We start from the raw sequence: 23,890 nt of genomic DNA on the forward strand, positions 1-23,890 counted from the left end.
ATATTTAAGTTTAATTTATCTCATTTAAATATGTCTGAATGTAATTCGAGTTAGAATAAACTATGTAGGTCCCAAAAGCAAAAGAAAATAATTGAGTAAAGTTATATCTACAAGAACGAAAATATAAATAAAAAGGCAGGTAATATAAACTATAATACATACTTGATAATATTAAATCTTTTAATGTAAATGTAAATACGATTAATAATTTTTTTTTAATTTGCACACTGTTTACACCGCTGGTCCCCAATTGGCTCCTTTTTATTACTCGACGTTAAATCTTCTTCATTTATAAAACATGTTCAATCATATTTAATTAACAAATAACATTTGACAGATAGTAATATGTACATAATCACTTTACGAGGGCATAGGTACTTATGTTCCGAAACTTATATATGCGTATATAGTACAAGCAATATAACCGTGGGGTTAAACAGACAAGCTGCTTCCAACCTCATCGTCGACTAAGTGCTATTGTTCTTCCCGCATGATCCTAAACGAGCTGCCCATTGTCTACCCTGAATTTGGTAAATTAACGCCGGCGTTTGCGGTTATCCGACTATGTAAACACAAACCAAGAAGAAGCATTTGAACACAATGGAGAAGTGAATGCAGGTTGTTGTTAAGTAGATATCTGCATTGATCATTCGTTACCTCGAAATTCTTCGACTAATTTGAAATTAATCTTTCTTATGAACTTGATCTTTCTTATACTTTGTAACTTTTTTTCTCGTTTAACGTTTTTGTAATTTTAAGACTTTCATATACAGTTTTGGCCAAAAATATTAGGCACCTGATCATTATTTAAAGATTTAACTGAAAAATTAGATATATACATGGCATTTGCTGTATCCTTTGGTTCAAGAAGCTTTTAATTTACTTATGTATAATGCCGGTAACTAATAGAACAATGTAGGTAAATAAATTCTAGAAGAATGCAAAAAAATATAAGTGCCTACTATTTTGACTAAGGCTTGCCGATTAAGTTGAAAAAGTCTCTTCAGATAATATCTGTTCACGCAATTAGCCGAAAAATATCAGAAACTATAATGCAGAGTCGAATGCAGATGTATACGTCGAATTTTTATCAAAGAGATCGGCGAGGATTTCTGAGACGTCGTAAAGAGGGTGAAGTCGGAAAGTTTGGAAACTTTTCTCCCAAAGATGAACTAACTCATGCAAATGCCTTTAGATGGAACCATCTGGATTCTTCTCTCTGACAAGCAAAATCCTGCCGTAACTCGCCACCTCGTGAAAGCAAGAGCAGATTAGTTTTCATCGGATGACCATCGACTCTCAGGAAGAAACTTTGCTTCTCTCTTCATTCTGCCTCTCTCGAGCAATGGCGATGGTCTTCCGGTCGAATCGAAGGACCACCGATTTACAGTTTTGGCACGTCGATCGGCCACGACGGTAGTCCAACCCAGCCAACTTAGACCAGGAAATCCCGACTCCGGCTCTTCGGCAGTGCAGTGCCGCGAAAATCGCGAGACACGTTGACGGAAGAAACGGTATCCGGGAAAGCCGGCCGAGCATGAAGCGCGCTCTGATTGCACAAAGAGGTGGCGAAAAGGGAACACGATTGATTGCCACGATTGTGGCGGCTCTCGGGATTTTCCTCCCCAATTTACTCCAGAAACACAATGCACCAACCTCCGATACAGATACTTATTTCTTCGTGTTTGCCTTCTCGCAGAAAGTCTCGGCGAGTCTCAATGATCGCGAATTATCGAAAATCATCTCGTTAACTTCGTCGTTATTTTCGTCGTCGATGTAGACCAATCGAATTACCAGTGATATCCAGATATTTATCGCGTAATTCGTTTTGAATAAAAATTTTAATAGTAAAGATATTTTTGAAATTTTGAATGCTCGAATATCGATAATTCAAGTCACGTACGAGTTAAACGTAGTTTTCGCGAGAACTAAATCGTTTCTCATCGATTTCTTGAGTATTAAGTTAGGTACTCTACATGGAGCGATGCGCTTCTTGAAAGATAACTTTATTTGATAATTAACTGAAGATAAAATTGAGTATTGAGTAATAGAAGTGCAATTTTTATTGCACGTGATACATGAGTTGCTGATTCTCATTGATAAGTATATGAAACAACAAAATTGACAACTTTAAAATGTAAATATGTATAACAGAAAAAGTAACATGCTGCGAGGCAAATTTAAAATTAACTGTTCATCGCGTTTATGCATTAAATTACTGACATATTTATAATTAAACCTCCGGAGCTGACGATGGATCTACTTGAACCTACTGAATTATAATCTTTATTTTACTCTGGAAAAAGTCTAGTTGCATTAATTGGAATTCTGGTTAATAGACAAATTAGAATTTTCTGGTTGAATCTATTATAATTCTAATTGAAATAATCAGAATTTTGATTGATATAATTACAGAATATTCTGATTCATTCATTTTCAACCTGAAATTTTTCTCAGTGTACACCCCTGCACAAATTTGAATTATTAAAATAAACTTAACTTTTATTCTTTTTTATACAAATTATGTCATTTCAATTTCTTGAAATTACTTAATGCATTTTAAGTTAACATAAATTAAATGGGTCTTACAGACTTAGCGTTAATAACTATATTACATATTTTGAAGCTTCAGAAGTTTAAGGAAAGAGAAATCTGGAAATATAATTTGAAAATAACGTACGCGTGCGAGAATGAGCGCAATTAGCGATTTATTCACGCAAGAGCAATTCATAAGCAGCAGCGTTTCTTAGGATTGTGGAATTCGTTGCGATTACGTCGGCACGACGGAAAAGAAGTAATCAGATTGATTGCCACGATTGCAGTAGTACTCGAGAATCGTCTCCGACTATCGAAGAATACAATTGGCTTGAGTGCTCTTGGCTTGAGAAATCAGGTCAGATAAGTCCAGCCAATCATTAAGCGGATCGGTGAAGTCCCATTGGATTGTTATTATCTCTATTCTCGTTATATCGTTGCACTAAACGAATCACTGAATATATTGAGAGTGATTTTAGGCGATAGTCTCTCGCGTTTTTCTTTCCTCGTCTTTTCTTTTTTTATATCTCTTATTGGATCAAGAAATTACAATGTCTTCGGAAACTGCACACGAATAAGATCGGAATGATAGAATATTATATTCTGCATAAAATAATCCGCAGCGTTCATAAATTTTTATACTTTTATATATAGATCAAACAAGAGTATTTTTCAAAATAAATCGGAATAATTATATATTAATAAGACTTTTTTAAAATAATGTTATATTTGCGAATACGTCTGCCTAATCGCTTCCTCTTCCTTCAACCAAATTTTAATGAATAAATTATATAATAATGCTAACAATATTAAGAATCTTTATTTTAGACCGCATATGTGAGAAACACAATCAATACGAGAAATTTAAAGTGCCTTAAAGATCCAGCTTCGACCGTAATAGGCATTTTGAATTTCTCGTATATAATAATGCTATTTATGCGCTCTTAATATCCGTTAATTATGTGGATTCATTAGAATAAACATGAAATACCTATATGCGATTATTTAATTTAGTATAATAATTTAAAGTTTGTCAAAAATGTTCTAAAAACTAAACCAAAGATGATCTTTAGAAAAAAACTCTCTGTAGGCGCAATTGTCAATTAAGAAATTGTTACACGGCTGATATTTATGTCATGAAGATATCAAGGAATGAAAGATGGCTCGATAACACATATTGTCTCATTGCGCCACCAATGTTCATTTTCCTCTGTGCTACGAATTATCTCCTAACTCCCATCAGTCCCAAGGCATCATAAACGACCCGCACATCATAAATCTCGGAAGATATTGCCGCAGTTACATCCGCGAGGACGATGTATCGCCAGCGATTATTACGATAGTGGGGCTCACCGATAAGCGCATTTCGTCGCTCTCTCTCTCTCTCTCTCTCTCTCTCTCTCTCTCTCTCTCTCTCTCTCTCTCTCTTACTTCCTGTTACTATCAGGGGAATTGAGTGCATTTAAGCATGAGCTCTTCCAGTATCTATGGCAATAAGAGATACGTTTAGTTCTTGCAATTTATTTTGATCTTTGCATGTGTTAATTTTTTCTGTAAAAATTTTACTTTTTAATTTTTTTCCTTTATAATTTGTTTATTATCTTTTTAATTTTTATTCTTATATATATATATTTATTTATTTTTATTTTGTAAATATTATTTTGTGTTACCGTCTATTTTTTTTTATTTATCATTTTTACATTCTTAGAGAACTTGCCCTAGAAATTAATAAATGGCTCTATCTCTCTCTCTCTCTCTCTCTCTTTCTCTCTCTCTCTCTCTCTCTCTCTCGCTTGCTTTCTCGCATCGATCCTGTATCAATTTTAGCGAAACATCCTAGCGGATAAAACGACAGACGGATCGTGACAATTGTGACAATTTTGCATTTGACACATGTGCATACAGTCGCGACAATTCATTTGCGCGTATTTACGACCACGCTCCGACTTAGTTAATTGGCCGCGCGTACGCGACGCAGATGTGTCGCGGCGACAACCCGACTCCCTAGAAGATCAATTAGACATTGTTAGACTGTAGGAGATTCATTTCTCCTAGATTTTAGAACCCCTTTTGGCTAGAGATCCTATAACAGAGTCTGGCGACAAGCGATATTGTCAAAATTTTATGAGAGAGGATGATACTACTACCTTTTCTTTTATATATACACTATTTTACTCTAACTTATACACTCTCAGTTTATTTAAGGATTATAGAGTGAGACAGTATACTTGTATATACAGAGGAATAATATATATATACCTTTCTCTCTTGTAGAATTTTGACAAAATCACTTGTTGCCAGACTCTGTACTTTTGGTTGACGAAAGAAATTGTCTTTGTTTGCTCTTTGCGCTTCCTAAGAAGATTGGACAACCTCTCCGAAGAAAATAGAAAGCATGGTACTATTTATATGACTCTTTAAATCGAAATTCCACAAGACAAGAAGAAAAAAAAAATTAGACGCTGCATTTACATGTCTCGCCATTTCAACGGATTAATCCGCCCGATTTAAGATGCGTTTTACATGGCTTCGTGAATTAACTTCCTAGTTTCCATTAACTGTGACGTCGTTGTATTACGTTTGTTTTCTCGAGATCAAAAAAATCGTAATAAGGAAATGTACATTTGTGATTGTGTTGCCTTTGTACAAATCGACAGAGAAAAATCCCAGTCTTCTAAATTTTTGAAAGGGTCCCTCATTAATTACATTGAATCCCGGTGAAATGAGTTAATTTTCACATATAATGTAGTTTATATCATGTGATAAACAAAAGATGTCGGAAGATGTCAGGCACAAGGCTCAATGGATAGTTTCTGCACTATGATGTATCAAAGATGAGCACAAGTTTCATATCTTTGATATACTACAGTTTAAAAATTATTCATTGTATCTATACATTTTTTATTCACCACATCATATATGAAAACATAACTCATTTCATCGGACAATTTTCTATATAATTAGCACGAGATTCTTTTCCGCATCCTGCTTTTCTTCGTACTCATCTTTGTACTACGATTACGTACGTTTAAGAAAAGACGTAGATCATTTTCTCGTTGTCGTAACTTCGCGAGATAACATGTCTCCCTAACTCCTTTATCAGACGCAATATGGACATCCGAAGAGCCAGGATCTCGGCAGTATAATCTACGGGGTCTTAAACTAAATCCGGACATTGTCGAAAAGGAAGGAAAACAGGTGGAAATCCAATGGGCGAAGAAGAAGGAGGGAGAGCGTCTTCGTTCGTCGGCAAACGGCCAACATGCAAATCCTTCAGGATGGCCCGGAAAGGATTTCGATGGCGGAAGGGTTTTCAGTTTATCCATATTAATGCTTCTAATTAAGCCTCAGACAACACTTTGTTGTCGGCGAGATCTACGTAGAATGCAAACAGGAAAACACGTGTAGTGAAGCACATATAGCAACGCGCGTTACAGCGCGAACGAAAGGGATATATTGATTTGGATTTGTGTCTGTTTGTTCATTTAGAGAGATATACGAACGGTTGATTCTGGAAAACTTAATTCAAGCGTCGAGATATGAAATATTGAAAGCTGTGAGCCGGCAGCGTGAACGGCTGGAAGCGTTCCGACAAATTTTCAAAATCAGCTAATTTAAGGGAATAAGCTGTGATAGAGGAGAAGTATATATGTACGTTGCTCTGAGAGGCGTGCATAATCTTCCAACTTGCGACGAGGGTAGGGAGGGAATTAAATTTATGCCAGAGAAATCAGGAACGAGATCGCGTAAAATATGTTATCATATCTACAAGAAGAGTTTATATATAATAATTACTGCGTGAATGTAGCGTCATATGACGCGATATTTCTCTGCGGCGGGGCAACGGAAAGATAAGCGTAAGAACAATTCGCTTGCACTGCTGTGAAACTATTCCCGTTGCGTTTCGCGCGGATGTAATATGCCCTCCTGTCGCATATCCGTAACACGTGTCGCCGCAAAGGCATAGGATCCATGCAAATCTCGAGATTACTTGCACAACTAGTACACGCTAGAAATGCCAGTATTTCTCGTATTTTAACTTTAGAGAAGATGCGAAAGTGAGAACGCTTCACAGACATATTGCACGGTCTTAAGTCTCCAAGGAGGTGAGAGGGTGGAATCGCTTTATATCGTCTTCATTTGTACATTGGACATGCCAATGCGATATTACGAAGTAAGATGTATAGCAGCAGACTCTCTGTTGCGTGTCGAATTCCTTGATAGCTATTCGTTATTCTGTTAGCATATCATGCGACAGCTCGTTGCGTGAGAATATTTTGTCGAATTCATTTTTAAGAAATTATCCTTCTGTGGGATTACGTTCTTGTTTATATTATTTATTAATACAAAGTTGCTAAGTTAATCGTGTATAGGATTTCTGCCTGTTGTAAAAATATTTATGATTTATTTATCTACTAAATTTATCTTACTAAATTCAATATATAAATTCCATTTTTCGTGGGATTTTCCTGAAATTGAATAAATATATTTCTCATGAAGATTACGCGCGGATATAAATTTTTCCAAAAGTTTGTATTAAATTTCAATTAAAGCTGTAAGCTTGCGCGTAAAAAATTAAATTGGGAATAAATCAGAAAGTATTTGTTAAAGTTAAAATCTGTTATAAATGAGAAAATGCACACACTTCTTGCGGAGTCATCTGTACGTAAGAACAAGTTAGACGAACAAATGTGCCCGACATACGAGACCAGCTGCGATTTTATTCCAGAAAAACATCGGGGCTGAAGCCAGGAATCTCTTTTAATTACGACCGATCCAATACGAAGCAAAAATGGCAGTGTGCTATCGATTCCGCGGCTGCCTCTCCGAAGTGGAAATCTCAAGAAATTAAAAGTAGAATTAGTTCTCTCATTTTCTCTCCCTCCGATCCCTCCGTCTCATTTGTACCACCCTCCGGCGATATATCCGCCGTCGTCGACGAATTCGACGTTGCACACGAACGAATTAGGAGTAATGGAACAAGCGCAAATTAAAAGGAACGCGAGTAAGTATAATACGACCGTCGACTACTTTCGCAAACAATTATTTATCAGCACTACGAAACGAAGCGGATAGCTTTAATTAAAGGCGCGTGTACACGACCAGCTGAAGAGCCACATTTCAAGGATCGTGAGTGCTCTTACAGTCCCTTAACATTTATCTACCATGACTTTAATTATCGGCGTTTCTCGTTACGCGAATTATTTGACTCGCGAAGAAGAGGACGATTAAAGAGTATAGATGGCTATTGCAAGCTAGGCAAAAAATTCCTTTCCGGTTTTTTTTTTTTATTAAAGGTTACCCGGAAGTAACGCGTTGAATGTTAAAAGTGATACAAGATCTGCGATAATCATCCTCGTACGTAACGAGAGAATCATTTTCTCGAAGGCCAAGCTAACAATGGAGTTATAAATGCGATATTAAATCCTTGGTTCTTTATAAAGTTTCTAATGCACGATTATGTAATTTTGTAATATTCGTATGTAGTTATATGTAGTTTAGTACGTAGTCAATATGAAGTTTAACATGTAGTGTTATGTATAGTTATTAATATGTTATATGTAGTATTATACAAAATCATAGAACAACTTTACAAATCAGACCATAGAATATAAAATTAACACCGATAATTGTCGGCTTATCACATTTTTAACGAAAAATCTGCGATTTTTCATAACAAATATTATAATTTTGTCGAAATTTACGCAGCCTCTCGTTCACACTCACCTACGCAATTCGATATGACATGTACAAACATACGTGCATTTTACACCTTATCATAAGTGTTTTTATCATTATTTCTCAAGCAATATTTTCTACTATAAAGTGATCTTTTTGTATAAAATATTATTCGAAAGTTAAGATCATAGAACCGTGTTTGATAGCAAAGCTTTACCGTCTTATGTTCCTTTAATAATTCTCTCATGATTCTTCTCTTAATTAATCTCTCGTGTTTCTTAACTCTCAATAGTTAGAAATTAATTCTTCAACTTTATTAAATTTTGAGATATTCAGGTTTTAAAAAACGTTCTTAAGGGAAGATTTCTGAATCTTTATATGTTTTACTATATTAAAATATCTCTTTTTAGTTTATCGATAAATACTTGTGAACAAAAAATTGTTTAGAAAAATTTGATAAAATAACATCAATCTTTTTTTCTAAAAAAATTTCAATTTATTTTAATTGTGTGTGTATGTAAATGATAAAACTATTTTATAATAAAGACAAATGTTCTCTAAAATGATATTTATTGCGAAGTGTGAATAAACAAAGTTTTGTTTCTTAATTAATTTCATATTTCTTTTTGTTTAATAGAAATTTGATTAAGATATGTCTGGCAACACATATATTGTAATATATTTAGTATTACAAAATTATATACAAGAAAGATAATAATTAAAAACACATTTGTTACGAAAAAGTCAAATTTATTAAAGAATCTGTTTTCTATTTTTTTGCTAATATAGTGTATTTTATATATGTTAACACACTTTATAACTGTCGATAATTCATTCGTTAATAAATTCATCACGAATTGCATTTAAGTCTCTACATATAATAACAATTACGATAACAATAACACGATCGATAATACTGGTTTCATCTCGACGAAGGCATGATATTTCGCGATTAGTTTCGCGTTAATATAATGCACGCCTTTGTTTATCGGGCTCTGTTACAACCGTAGTCTCATTAACTAAAATAGAACAAAGGATTACTTCAGGATCTAATTTACTCCTTACGTGTGCCGTAATAGTGGTTACCTTTCCTCCTCGATCTCTCTCTAACTTCTGATCGAGCATGAAAGCAGGTTTATGCGAAACGAAATTTCGCGAGGCGGAATTTTCGGAATGTACGTTGTCGACAAGTTTCGCAAATCACGCGGCTTCTTCAACGAAGATTCGCATTCTTGTAGCTGACGTAAGCAGGCATAGAATAATGAAGATAGCGCCAAAATATTCTACGCATGTGGGTTTGGGTTTAACTTAATCGCGAAATGGAAGATATTTGGTTGCTCTAGTATTAACTTTCTGACATTCTTGCAAAACATCTATGTAATCGGAAGCTCAATAGTTGCTGCATTAAATAATAAGACTATTTGAGTTATATAATAATACAGAATCACTATACTTAAATATTCTTATAAATTATTTACGTATTTCTTATAAATTATTAGATCGGATTAAAATGAAAAGAAAACATTTATATTACCTTTCTCCTTTTTAATAATAATAATTTTCATAATTTTATTTTCACGGAATTGATAATTTGTATATATTTAAAAAAAAAGGTACAATAAAGATATTTAAATTTCCATACTTTGAAGAAGACGTTGCGATGTATGCAAATGAATTATTAGTATCAGAACGATATTAATATAATTGAAAGGGAGTTTGAAAAGAAGATTAATTATGTACAATCTTTATCATTATATCATGCTCCATTTCATTTCTGCCACAAGCGTTTACAACAGTTGAAAAATTCGATGCAATTCCACGCGCGAAACTAGTCGAGCGTCCACATCGGGCAGGAGTGGAGTAACTAATCGCGAGCTCAAATTAACTCATTATTCTTGAGTTTAATTTCCGCGGCGTGCCTCATTTTGGCAGACTGAGAGGGCACGAAAATAAACTCCGGATATCATACGGCAAAACGAAGCTTCGCGATTCGACGAGCACACAATATCGCGACGAGGAAAGAGGGACGAACTGAAATTTGCACGGATGAAATGCGAGATGCTTTCGGTGATGAACCTACTCGTGAAATAACTCTCAATTTGTGAGAAACGAAATTTTGTGAGAAAGTAATTTAACGTGACAAATCTTCTCGAACTGAGAATTTTTTTATACAAAGTTAATTAGGACATACTGAAAAATTCTGGTGGAAAATGAACGAATTAGAATTTTCTGGTTAAATCTACTAGAATTCTAATTAAGATAACTGATAGAATTCTGACTGATATAATTATTTTGGTAAAAATAAAAAAATTCTAATAGATTTTACCAGAAATATTGTCCCAATCAGAATTCTAACAAATTTAACCAGAAAATTTTGATTCGTCTGTTATGAAATGGTCTATTTGGTCTGGATTTTGTCTATTACGAAAAATGTCTGCTTGTAGAGAGTTTTTATAGATATTATATTTAATTACGTATAATGCCGTTAAAATGTTCATTTTTAATAGTCACACAAGTATATGTACAATAATACTTCAGTTAGTCGTTGAGAAACATTGGAACAATAAACAATTTTTTGATGCTTCAATGTTTAGAAATATTACGTTATTATGTTATATTATAATTTAAAACATTCTCGATTTAATTATTAATATATCTTGAATTGTAAAAATATAATACTGATAGAGTAGACTGTATATTATAATTACTAATTTTTTAAGCATCTTAATTTCTTATATTTCAGAACTGCAAAAAAAGATCTAATTTGTTTTATTATACAATATAATTGAGTATTATAACGTATACTTCTCTCATGTTTAGAGCTTTTATGTACAGTAGATTTGCACTCGCAAACCACAATACTGCAAAAAATTATTGGAAAGCGCATTGCGTATAATGTAAAATAAATATTGCTTTATATAGCAGGCCACCTAGCTAGCTCCACCGAATAAATAAACATAATAATCCACATGAAATTCTCTGAGTATGCAAAAACCACTAATGCATGAATACGTTTATGACAACAAAATACACAATTGGGATAACGGTGCTTACGCGAATATAATTGAAAATTTTACATGAGCTTGCAGAATTCCTTATTATAAATTGACATCATTTTCTAGTATTGCTTAATAAACATTAATTTATCATATTTCGGGGACAGAACCAACCGCAATTTTCATACATTAATTGCGCTTTGCTGAAACAGCTGATTTATTAAAATTCTACATTATACTTAGTAAGGTATTTTAGTACTTTATATTTATTTTTTGTTGTGAACATTTGTCATTCTGAGCAACAGTTTTTAAAACATAAACATAAAAATTATATGACTAATTAAAGATTACGATTAAACTACCATTTATCCGTAAATCGCTGCGTTTCGATAGTAAATACTGTTATTCGTAATCTATAATTGGAGCCAGTTTTAAACTTTTATCATCTTTATACTTTAAAAAGTATCACTCCGAACAAATGGCAAATACTTTTATAATTTATTTTTTAAAAACTTTTTTAATACGCGAATTTTAAAACACTCTGTGAAAAATTTATGAATATTATAATAAATAAATAAATAAATGAAATCGAGCCTTTTGTTGTGTATTATGTAATAATAAAAAATCTTGAAATTATCGAGATATTTTTAACAGGTAAACTCGTATACATGTTTTAATTTAGTGTCTATATTGCATAATAATAATAATAATAATAGATTAAAATAAAATTATTTCAATGTTGTAAACAAAATATCAAAATTAATTAAGTGAATGTATAACTATATATAATTGTCACAATAAATTATAAAATTATTATCACAATTCTCTTAATAATAATTTGCAAATAATGTGTTTATGTAATTAAATTTTGTATTTATAATGAAAGAAAATTATACGCTTTAGAATTAAGAGATGCTTTTTTGTAACGTAATTGCGTGTAATGGATTTATTCATTCTAACACTCGAGCTTTATACAAACGGGGTATACAAACAGGAGAGCGTGGCAAATAATCGCTGCGGCTACTAAACCAGAAATATTTCCTTCTATTTCAACGCGTATAGATGAACAAATTGTATTCTGCCCCGTTTAAACTTTTCCACCGCAATGTCGTATTTTCCTGAGAACAACGTACAAATAAAACGCAATCTGCTGAATCGGCAGTTTTTATCGCAAGATGAAAATGTTCCTGCTTTTCCGAGTCGCATGATATTTTGAGGGTTTCAAAGGCTTTCCAGAGATTCTTGAAAATATTATTCCTCGGAACTTTGCCCCGAAAGATGAAAACCATGAAAATATGAAAAAATATGAAAAAATATTTTAACAATATTCAGCAATATTGAAATGAATGAAGCAAAAATGTGTGTATTACGATCAATCATGTTTTCCATCTGGCACAATGGAAAAAATGAATGCATAAAAAAGATGATCATAACAATCATATACGAGATTTAACTCTCTCGTTAAGATATATATATATATATATATATATATCTCAAAATAATTTATAATTTTATATATTTTCATTGCTTTTAGCTTCTTATATGAGTTTAGTAAGAAAAATTTAAAAAAATTGCTTTATAGTTTATTCTAATATAATATAGATGTGAAAGAATAATCAGAATAAAAATATATTTAAGTTATTATTAATATCGTTTGTGTGTTAACAGTTATTAATATTTATTACATATATTATATTATTTGTTTAATAAATCCATCTTTTTCTCTCTTTCTCTTTTTCCTTCTTCTATTTACCAGATGTAAAATAGGTATGAGTTCTTTATATACTCTATGCTTGATGAATAATCGCAAATGAGAAATTCCTTGAAAAGCAAAGTTCCTCAGAGTCCGTGCTTCATAGATTAGCGACAGACCAGAGTCCGAAGCTGTTACGATAAGAGACGCACAATGCAATGGTAAATTTCGTTCACCGCAGAAAGTTGCCACAACGACTCCAACTTATCTTCATGCTTTCCACGCTCGTAAACGTAAATGCGAATGTAAAGAATCGGCGAGGTCGAGCCGCGAGATATGCGGCGGCAGATGCGCGTTAGTACTGCAACTAACCTGAAGAAACGCTGCAATTCTTTCGAGCATACTCGAGCAAAGTTGAAAAAAGAAGGATAAAGTTCTAAAAACTGATTACGCAATATCGATATGTGCAAAACTTTAATCTTCAATTATAGATGTAGTATCATTGAGACTCTTTCCATTTATTTCGCAATTTTGACATTGTTGACCCCAATAATATCCTTTTTTTTTTCTAGAAAATTAAATAAAATTTGATTTTCCACAATTAATATTAAAAAATGTGGAAAATACAACAAAGTACATATATAAAATGGAGAGCAATTAATTTGATTTTCCTTTTTTATTTAAGAGTCCTTAGAACTCCTCATCCACTGAAATATTGTATTATAAATATATAAAGCACACAACAGATATTTTTATATTAAAATATTTCGGTTTTTGTTATTTTTTTTTTATTCTATCATTGTTTTCGAATCTCGGGAGGCGAACGGAATTATAAAAATCGTATTACACGGTGTGTATTCTCGATTACAGTTTCGGAAACTCCGCCTTTGTAAAATCGATTTATTAGTTCACAAGCTCTGCAAAAAAAATTTTAAATATATTTATCGAGTATCTTACGCGATTAGAGTGCCGTTTATGTATAGATAGGTATAAAAAGATTTCGTCACGTGGTTTGCAGAATCAGATATTTATATATATATAAATTACAAAAATATTTAAACACTAAGATTTGCTTTGATCGAATATAGGATTTTTCTTATTTAATTAAATAAGTGTAAATGTCTACAAATAACTATCAAATTATAGCCGAAAAATTGTATTTGCACAACTTGACTCACCTGGCGACGGCAGGAAGTGTGAAATTCAGAGCTCGAATGCGACTGAGACAAGGAGCGTCAAGACTCGCGTTGATTAATTAGTAGCAATTATACGACGGCTCTAAGATAATTAGCGATGCTTAACTCCGTTGACTTGTCCGATCTCATTACAAACGTTCCGTCGTGTATAAACCACACATGCACACAAACATATAAACACACGTCAAAGGATGAAATTTCTTGTCCATAGTTAATTTAACAATTGATGGCAATGGTTTATTTAGGGGACCACCTATTCCAGTTTTATATCACAGTTTATTGTTTTTTTTATTTATACGCAGGTTACTTGAACATTAATTAATATTGCTCTATATTGTTGCTGCTTCTTAGAGTTGTTCAGTTATATTGTCGCCGTCGTTGTTGATATTTTATATCAAATGAAGCAAAAGTCGAAGCGTTGCAATCTAGTTCCTTCCATCGATATTTTTACTTTTGCGACGAAAAATAAATCACGTTTGAGTCTCACCGTTTGATTTCTCGCACTCACGAGATTGTCTTCGCGGAAGCACATTCGACGACGTGAAGTTATGTGATCACTGAACTTTCTGTGCTCTCAGTATAGGTCAGTAGGTATCTCTCCATCGGTCTTTTCGAACCCTATTGCAATCGTTGTCCCCTGGCGACTGTTAAAATGTCTAAAAATTCGAACAGCCCCAAAAATGAAACTTTGATAAAATAATTATCGAAATAATTAGTGAAAAATCCAATTGCGTGTATATGTCAATTATGTTTGTGATAAAGTTAACAATTAGGAATATTTGAATAATTTGAATAATGTATGTGTGTGTGAGGAAAAGTAAACTCAATAATAAATGTCGTTTAACAATTTGAAAGACCGAATAATTAACATGAAAATAAATTGGATATATCGGTTAATGAGGTAATGAATTGATTAATAATCGAAATAAATCTATAATAAATATAAATATAATTCAGATATCTAAGAAGATAAATTTAATCTCATCTGCGTTCGTTTAAATGTCGTGAAATTTAACGCTATTAATTTAAACGATGATAAAATAACAAACGTGAAGAAAATCTAAACTACGAGAACTAAAACGAATTAAAAAGAAACGATTAAAAGCAAACCCGCTCGCGCATTGATAATCTCAGGTGATTAACGCGTGAAAACTCGTTAATAATACGAGAACGACCTGGATATTTAGGCTCTTCAAGATCTTTCTCATAAGAAGAGACTTTCGTCTTTTTCAAGGGATACTTGAAATTCCAAGGGAATTGTAAAGAAGCACGGACACGATCGTCACATAATTCTTCCGCAGCACGCGTATTCGATTCTCAATCACCGAGTCGCGTTATGGAGGCGTCTACGTTTCGAAGACGATATCGCCAGGAGTGACGCCAGCATTGAAACCTTTCGTGCCCTCGTCTCTATCAAACGTCGTCGCGTTTATGTCCATCCTTTGAAAGATCATCGAGAGCTGTGTTCCGATCGACTCTCTCTCGATCATTGGCCGAGTCGTGCACCGTCGGGACCACGCGATCACATCGTTCACCGGTGTTCACGCGATCAATGGGTCGATCAATCGTTCACTATTCACGCAAGCCCGATGACTTGGTGCAGTATCTTGATCGAAAAACGGACGACAAAATGACCGCCGTTTAGGAAGACTCGAAGATGTGAGATCGATAGCGAGTCGAGGGAAGGACTCGGGTCTTTATGACAATACGATGACAGGTGAGCCGAGTGTCATGCCGATGAGAAACGAGCGGATGGTTCTTGCGCAAACCGTACGACGGTACTGCGGCCAGCGGCGCGCTACCGCGTTGGGAACCTGTCCCGGAGTGTTCCGTGCCGCGGCGCGCGGCTCTCTGCGTGCTAAACTGGCGCAAGCTCTTCCGAAGCCGGGGACGGGACGTGTCCGTATACAGCGGCGGAACCCGCGAGCGGCGGAAACTCGCACAGAGAGGAAGCACGATTATTCGGAAAGGGGTACGCGGCTCGCGCGCTGAGATACACAAGGGATAAAGCGATGACCGAAAATTCGTGCGCTGATTCCGCGATATTGCAGCAGCTGCTGGTTTAGCCGGATATTAGCGACTCCCACGAGTAATGCGATGCGCTGCTAAATTATTAATAACGAACGCGATATCTTCAAACTTCAAACGATCTCCGTAGTTTGCGCCTCCACTAATTAATTCGAGTGATTTTTTTTTTTTTTTTTTTAATGTAGAGCGTACAGCACACGTATGCCTAAGTACGGATTGTTATTACGTCGAGTGTGTAATTTTTTTCATTAATCTGCTAATTTCTAATAATGTCTACTCTTATCACATTTTTTTATAAAATTCCTCGACCCAAATATATATAATGCAAAATACCGATTATTTTGGTTAATTTCTTAATGTAGGACGTTGTAATTGTTATTAGTGCAAATTGTTATTACACCAAATATATATTTCTTTCCATTAATCTGCTAATTTCTGATAATACCTCTTCTCACAAATTTTTATAAAATTTCCTGACCCAAATATATATTGCTGCTCATTACCGATTATTTCAGTTTTTTTTTTTAATGTAGGCCACTGTGCTTAAATGCGAATTATTATTACTCCGAATGTGTAATTTTTTCATTAATCTGTCAATGTCTGATAATGCCCCTTCTCACAATTTTTTTATAAAATTCCCCGACCTAAATATATATTGCTGTTCATTACTCTTAGAATAGAAAATTTATGGAAATTTATAAAGCCATAATAGGTGAACCTAGAAACAGAACGTCTATTTATTTTTTGTATTCGAAGATACGAAAGAAAGATAGAGAAGGAATTTTGAATTATAAAACAAATATGAATTGACAAATATACTTTACTTCTTGATGCTTTATATCAGTCACTAATAACGATATAAGATGATAAGACGAAATATCTTCGCATCTCTGAAATTTATTAAAAGATCGAAGTACAACATTAACATTTCGTGATATATATACATATGTATGTTAATGTTAAACTATTAAAAATGTATTGTCCTCGCAGACAAATGAAAAAATAAAAATATATCACTAAGTAATTTATGGAAACATAGAAAACGAATAAGAAAACTGTCTGCCCAGATAAAATAGTACAGTGTTTTTACATTTTATCTCTGTCAGAGACTTGAACGAAATCGAATCGGAAAAACATCTACTGTTTTATGATGGATGAAAATATAAAGGTGATGTCGACGACTTTGTTCATTTTGTACTATTTTATTTCGGTCAACAAGATATGATGATTGTATATAAACTTTTTATAAAAGCAGTACTACAGATGACATGATAAAGCAAAAACTCTTTAAAAATTAAAATTAATCCTAATTAATTTAAAATTGCAGATTAATTTAAAAGATTAAAGCTTAAAAAATAGAGACAAATAAATGTCAGATTTATCGTATAATTTGTATTAATATTTTAAGACACTATGGCCGGCATTCATTCTTGTATTTAAGACCATCTTAAGACCGTTATAGTCTTAACTCTTCGGTGGCTATAGCATCTCGTCAACAAATTTATCAGACTATGTATTGTGAAAAATATCATTTAAATATAAACACATTATAATAAACTTTTTTAATCGAAGACTAATCGAAATACTAGATATTAAGGAATATATAACAGTTACAAGCATATGTATGTATTTTTATTAATAAAAAAAATTACGGTATATAAGGTAAAAGAAAGCTCGAGTATGCCGTAATTAGTGTCAAAAATAAAAAAGATAAAATAATTTTTAAAGTACTGGTAACCTTTAAAAATTTAAAATTCAAATTTCGCTTGAATTTTTTTAACTTTGACGATCCGCGAAAAAATATTGCGTATATCAATTTAATTTTGTTACAAAATGTAATCGCATTCCTATAAATAAATAAAAAATTGTTTCCTTTATAATAAGAAAGTAGCACCGAAGAGTTAAAATCTCATAACAGTTATAGAGTATTAGCCTTTTAAAACATTACTTAAGATAATCTTAACATAAGAGAACGGATTATCTAATAGTGATTTATATTTGATGCGAAGACGTTATCAGTCTCTCAATAATAAGAAAAGTCCAAGACATCGATCGTAGTTTTGTTCGTAAATTTAAATCGCAATTTACAACTTTTATAGTTCAGCCCAAGTGTAGTTTCATAGCTCATGAATATCAGGCAATATCCGATGTCCGATGTTCTTGCGACTGCGACCTGCAACTAACACCCTTGTCAGACTTTATTTACGCGATATGCGATCCGCGAACAGCCGAAAGGAAAATGTTTATGATGCGCGAATGCATTAAGCGAATGCCGATCCCGTGATATGTGTCCGCATAAACCAGTATTTGTCCTGCATCTCTGCCGAATCGATCAATACCAGTGTCTCTCGGCTATGTAGAGTTAGAGGCACATCGATGGAGAGAACGTTCTTTTACTCTTAGCCTTAGCAGATCAGACAGATAAGTTTGTTTATCCTATAGGATGAGGAAAAGAAAAGAAAATACGGGAAGTTTTCTTAAACACACACACGGTGCAATCTATACCTACGAGTACCTACTTGCAGAGTGACCTGTGGGACCTTAGGAACAGTAGCATGCTGCGACAGTAGTATCTCTCAGTAAATTCGAGCTCACGTTGCCGAAAGTCTGAAACAAGGTTTCCCCTTGCTCTATTCGTAATTTCTTCAAGTAATGCTTTGAAAACTACGTGTTCATTCTTGACGTAAATCTATTCCGAAGATAGATAAAGGTACAAGAAAAAATAAAGAGTAAATGAATAAATAAATAAAAGATTCTAGAAGACTCAACATTGTGAAAATTAAATTTGTTCTGTGACAAAGGAAGAGCCGGAGTTTCCTCTTCATCTTGGTTAATAAACATTTCCGGGACGCATGTCAGAAAAAGGGCTAATCAAGTATTCTCTCTATCCCCTTCTTTCTCCCTCTTACACACGTACGCCTTCTCTTTCTCTTTTTGCAAAACGCGCTCGTGCATATGCATCACCCGGCGTGCATCTTTATTCCCATGTACAATGTGCGCGGTATATGCGCGTGATACATTTTTTTAGGGCACCGTGTGAGAGAGATAGAAAGAAGAATAGAAGAGAGAGAAAGAGAGGCTGATGAAGAAATCTCAGTTCCGTGAGAGTATACCGGTATACCGGAAGCGAGGTAGCAACCTAATTATAACAAAAACTTCCAGCCGCTCATTACCGGTTAAATACGTTTTCCCGTGCACATAGAGCGACGCGCGTCAGGACGTACATAGTGTCTGAAAAGTCGCGCACAGAATTTACAGGTGTAATATTGTCGGTTCGCGGAAACAAGTCTGCCACGCAGTCGGCAGAAGAAAAAAATTGGATATTTAAATTCCTCTGGAATTAAAAATATGAATAAATGTGTAGAGCTATACTTATGTTAGACAGTCACTAAACATTTATGCCTGATTAATTTATAATAAAATGATAAAATTATTTTATACTTCAAAGATTTTCTCGTTTAATTATAAACATCTGAAATCAAAAGTTCAAAATTCAAACTTTTTTGGAATGATATTACGACATTAATAGTCGTGCTGTGATATCAGCTAAATATCAAGGAAAAATTAAAAAATATATAAAAATATGTAATTCCATTTTGCAAAACACTAATAACTTTAATGATATTGATTAAAAATTATCTTTGATAGAAAAAAATTTCCTTTGGTATACTCATTCGTTGAATGCACAAATAATATTTCATATATTTTTTGACTTTCAAATTTAAAGAGAATATGAAAATTTGTAGTTATTTAAATATTCTGTTTTTGATGACTCAGTTTATGTTCAATGCACTTATCAAATATTTTTTAGAGAATTAAGAATGAATTTTTATTTGACAATGATTTCCTTAATATCTTGATAATTAATATATCAATAGCAGCATGTTTTACTTAAAATTTATAAATAAATTGCTATATATTAAAAATAATAGACTGCAACAGTAATGAGTGGTTGTAACTAAAGTTCAGAGAGAGAGAGAGAGAGAGAGAGAATTATAAATAAAAGAGAAGACAGAATTTTCGCTAAAAAGAAAAATCGACTCCAAATTCATCAGGAAATGTATCGTAAAAGGAAAGGCAATTATCTTAGAGCATCTAGTATATTATTTCTGTATTCGATAATAAGTATACACGTAATTTCCGCAAAAGCAATACGGAATCAAAATAAACAAAATTTGAATTTTATATTTAAATATAAATTTTGTTTAAATCTGTCCTGATGTGTCACGTGTGAGTTACATATCCCGATTGTTCAATCGTACAAAGACGAAAATTTCGAAAACCGTGTCGCCAAAATATAATTCTCGTGAAAAATACGAAATTTCAACAATTTGGGCAGCTTGTTACGGAATAACTGGAGCATTGAATTTATTAAAAATTGGACCATTTGTGTATTATTGCGTGTAAGGAAAACACTTTTTTACTCGATTATTTCCGCCTCAGTGGCAGAAAGCGTCATTAAAATATACATGTTATTTAACGTAATAGTCATTCGCATAGATGCAATGGTCATGACTCGATAATCAACTTAAAATCAAGTCTGATTAAATTATTAACATACTATCACATCTTGAATTCATAACGGGTTTTTCATCAATACCCGTCATTAGATGTATACAATATTAAGATCTTGCCGGTTATGAACATCTTTTTTTTTTCATGATAATCAGCTAACAAATCATGCACACATTAATGCGCATAATTAATAAGATTCAATCAGAATTCTTTCGCTATGTAAACATTATTGTACAAATGGTGAATAATCTCAGACATTTATCCATAGTCCATGTGAACGATCATAAAACGCTTGCACTTTCTTGCTATTAAATGAATAAGTTTTGTAGAGACAAATTAAATTTATTATAATAAAAAAGGGAAGAAAAATCATGCGCTGTTATTCGTAAGAAATTTGTGCACTGTAGAAGGTTAATGAAATATCAACAGTGATCGCTTTAATTAGAATAGCCACGGGCATTCGCGTTTTCGCCTGGACAGTTCGCTTCATTGGAGTTTTGTTGGGAACTGCATCAAACGGTTTTGCCAATCCCGCCGCATACTCTTCCCGGTCTTCGTCGAACCATGATTTTACCCGGCAGCACTTGGTAGCTGTTACATGAATAGTTTCGTACTGTTATACGCGTACACATAGAAAGTTTTTGCGGACAATACCTCGCACTCTTACTTGTCCTTGTTGCGCCACTCTCCCGAATCTCGTTAAAGCCGTTCAGGCTTTCGTATGGCGCTTGTTCGTCCATTTACTATCTCACCCCCTTAACCAGAATCGACGCTACATTCCCCAATTTTTATTATTTCCTTTTTTTTTTTTTTATTAATTTCGCTGGAAAGATTTATTGGATAGGACGTTATTAATACCTCCGTAGTTAAAAGAAATAGTGATTGCATTATAATCAGTAAGTAATTTCTTTTTTTTTTGTTCTACATACACATCACATAAATATAAATACATATTTACAGAAATATATTTTCATTAGTTACGTTTATTAATTTATTCATTTATTTACGTGTCGGTCTAGTTTGTTTATTTAAATACTAAATTTGCACTTATATTTGTTGTACATTAATTCGTTATATTTATCAATTCATATGTTTAATGTTGCCGCATGATAATTTAGACTTTAACATAAAATACGGATGTAGTGTTTTACATTTGAATAAAGATCCATCATCAGAATTATAATCTAAATTTCCTCTCGCTCGAGGATTAAAGAGCGTCAGACATCGCAGAATAATAATATTCCCGAATTAAATATCTCGCCGCGTTTCAATATCGCTCCATATAATATAAACTACGTATAAAGGAACGACCGAACGAGAAAGTACGAATCATTCGTGGAATAATATTGCTGGATTGAGAACACCGTTTTCAATGCGCGCTGCTCCATTAAAATACAAGTCAGGTATAATAAACAGTTGCGAGAGAAAAATTGGAAAATCACAAATATCGTGGAATAATATTTCTTATTGTGTATATGTATGTATGTGCATGTTGACGAACTCATCAATTCCATATTGTTCCGTTTCAATAACGCGGGACATTAACGGTTGCAGCGCAATGCAAACCGTCTCGCAAACTAAGAAGAAACTCACCCTTTAAGCACGTCGCTCCTACTGTCACTGCTACAATACTACGAGCCAGATGCGACAAGCTGGTGCAAGGTTTTTGCGCTGCGCGAACTGCACGTTTGCTCGGCACTGCGACAATAAAAAAGCCGCGGTATACTGGCGATCGATCCGCAACCAGCTTGTCTTTTATAGTCTTTGGTAGCGCCGTGGAGCCCTCCTATTGATGAAGAGTAATCAGTCTCGAAGGCTCGCGGTAATAATGTCTTCGTTAAAAGCCCGTTTGAGTCATTCCGGCTTTGTAGGAAAATGAAAATGCGGAGAACGATAAGCCGCAGCTTGATTGAACGCAAACAATTCCGCATGACGATACACACGCAACGATCGTTATATTGCAGATTGTCGCGCGATCGCCGCACGAGCGTGATTAAATATGATTAAATATTATTATACAACGCAAAGCGTATTATAGCTTGAACTTGTAGAACTTGTAAGAAATAATAAATTGTCTTACATTTTTGCTTCTTCTTTCTTCGTGTACGACGCATAACAAATAATTACATAGGTTGTTTTGTTATACTGCTGCATATTTTGTCTTTATTATTGATTCTATAGAAAAAGTGAACATCGGATCTTTTCTTGAACGGGAATTAATGAAGCGGGAGTTAATGACAGCATAATTTATTAAAAATTAAAATATATTTACGCAAAAACAGAAAGTACATAGTACGTAAAATGTACAGATAAAATTGTTACAAAACCTTTTTTTTTTTTATTTATATTATGTACACGGACACTTCTGGATAATTATAGTAGTCTTAAGTCTAGATGTTATTTTTGTGCGTATCAATTGATATTGACTATCACTGGTTTTTTCGTCGATGCATTTTATTATTTATTTACGTCATATAAGCGCGAGCAATTCTCCGAACGTTTTATACAGAGAAATAATTTCCATTAAAAAAAAAAATGTTAGAGAAACGTTGACGCGATATAAATTTTATTACGGGCTGCAACGTGTGCAACAAGCGTGTGTTATTTGAGTATTACTCGAGCATCTCACGTGTTAAACGTGCTCACATTAAAGTATTGTATGCGAGTGTGTAGTGATAATAAAACGTTAATTACCGGTGTAAAACGAACGTTATATCGACGTCTGTTCGACTCGCGTTTCCCTTATGGCTTATGAATATCCTTTGACTCGGAAATTTGTCCTGTCCCTCTTTTCGAGATTTCGAATTAAATGGACATTTAAACGTTATTTTCCCCTGTCGATTATTAAAATGAATCGTACGGCGATGCGCTTAATTCGTTAAAAATTTCGTTACGCTCCCGTTCAATTTGTGAAATATGTAATCGAAACGGCTCGTTCTCCGCGATATGTAATTTATTATATCGCCCATCGATGTCATTTGCGTTTTCATCAATCGATCACTGACGTGATGCGACGGTTCAGCCATTGGCGGTGAATTCACGAATTTACGTTATATTATACAAAAAAAATCGTATGGCGTTGCTGATCGATAATATTGCGACATGAAAATTATTTCACGATAAGAATTGCGTTAATAAAATAGAAAATAGATCGATGACGTCGATGCGTCATGGCAAGCACAAAATATATGTAGGTAAATATGACTGGCTGATGCAATAGTATAAGCAGCTTTTCTTATTTGAAGAAA

The 23,890-nt window shown here is 33.6% G+C and overlaps 1 protein-coding gene across 3 annotated transcripts in view; it reads right to left on the reverse strand.

Annotated features, from left to right (window-relative positions):
• The window catches only part of LOC108747846 (cysteine-rich secretory protein 1-like), a 55,318-nt gene extending 32,961 nt beyond the window's left edge, over positions 1–22,357 (reverse strand). The window contains exons 1-2 of one of the 3 annotated variants that reach the window (XM_018485702.1): positions 15,493–15,869; positions 14,082–14,755 (exon numbers count right to left, since the gene is read on the reverse strand). The gene's annotated coding sequence lies outside the window, so the exon portion shown is untranslated. Of the gene's footprint in view, positions 1–14,081; positions 14,756–15,274; positions 15,870–22,235 lie in introns of those variants that run through there. The other 2 variants (XM_018485701.1, XM_018485703.1) reach the window with 2 other exon arrangements.
• Positions 22,358–23,890: the final 1,533 nt, after the last annotated feature.

This window comes from Trachymyrmex septentrionalis, unplaced genomic scaffold (assembly GCF_001594115.1).
Source record: "Trachymyrmex septentrionalis isolate Tsep2-gDNA-1 unplaced genomic scaffold, Tsep1.0 scaffold20, whole genome shotgun sequence".
NCBI lineage: Eukaryota > Metazoa > Arthropoda > Insecta > Hymenoptera > Formicidae > Trachymyrmex > Trachymyrmex septentrionalis.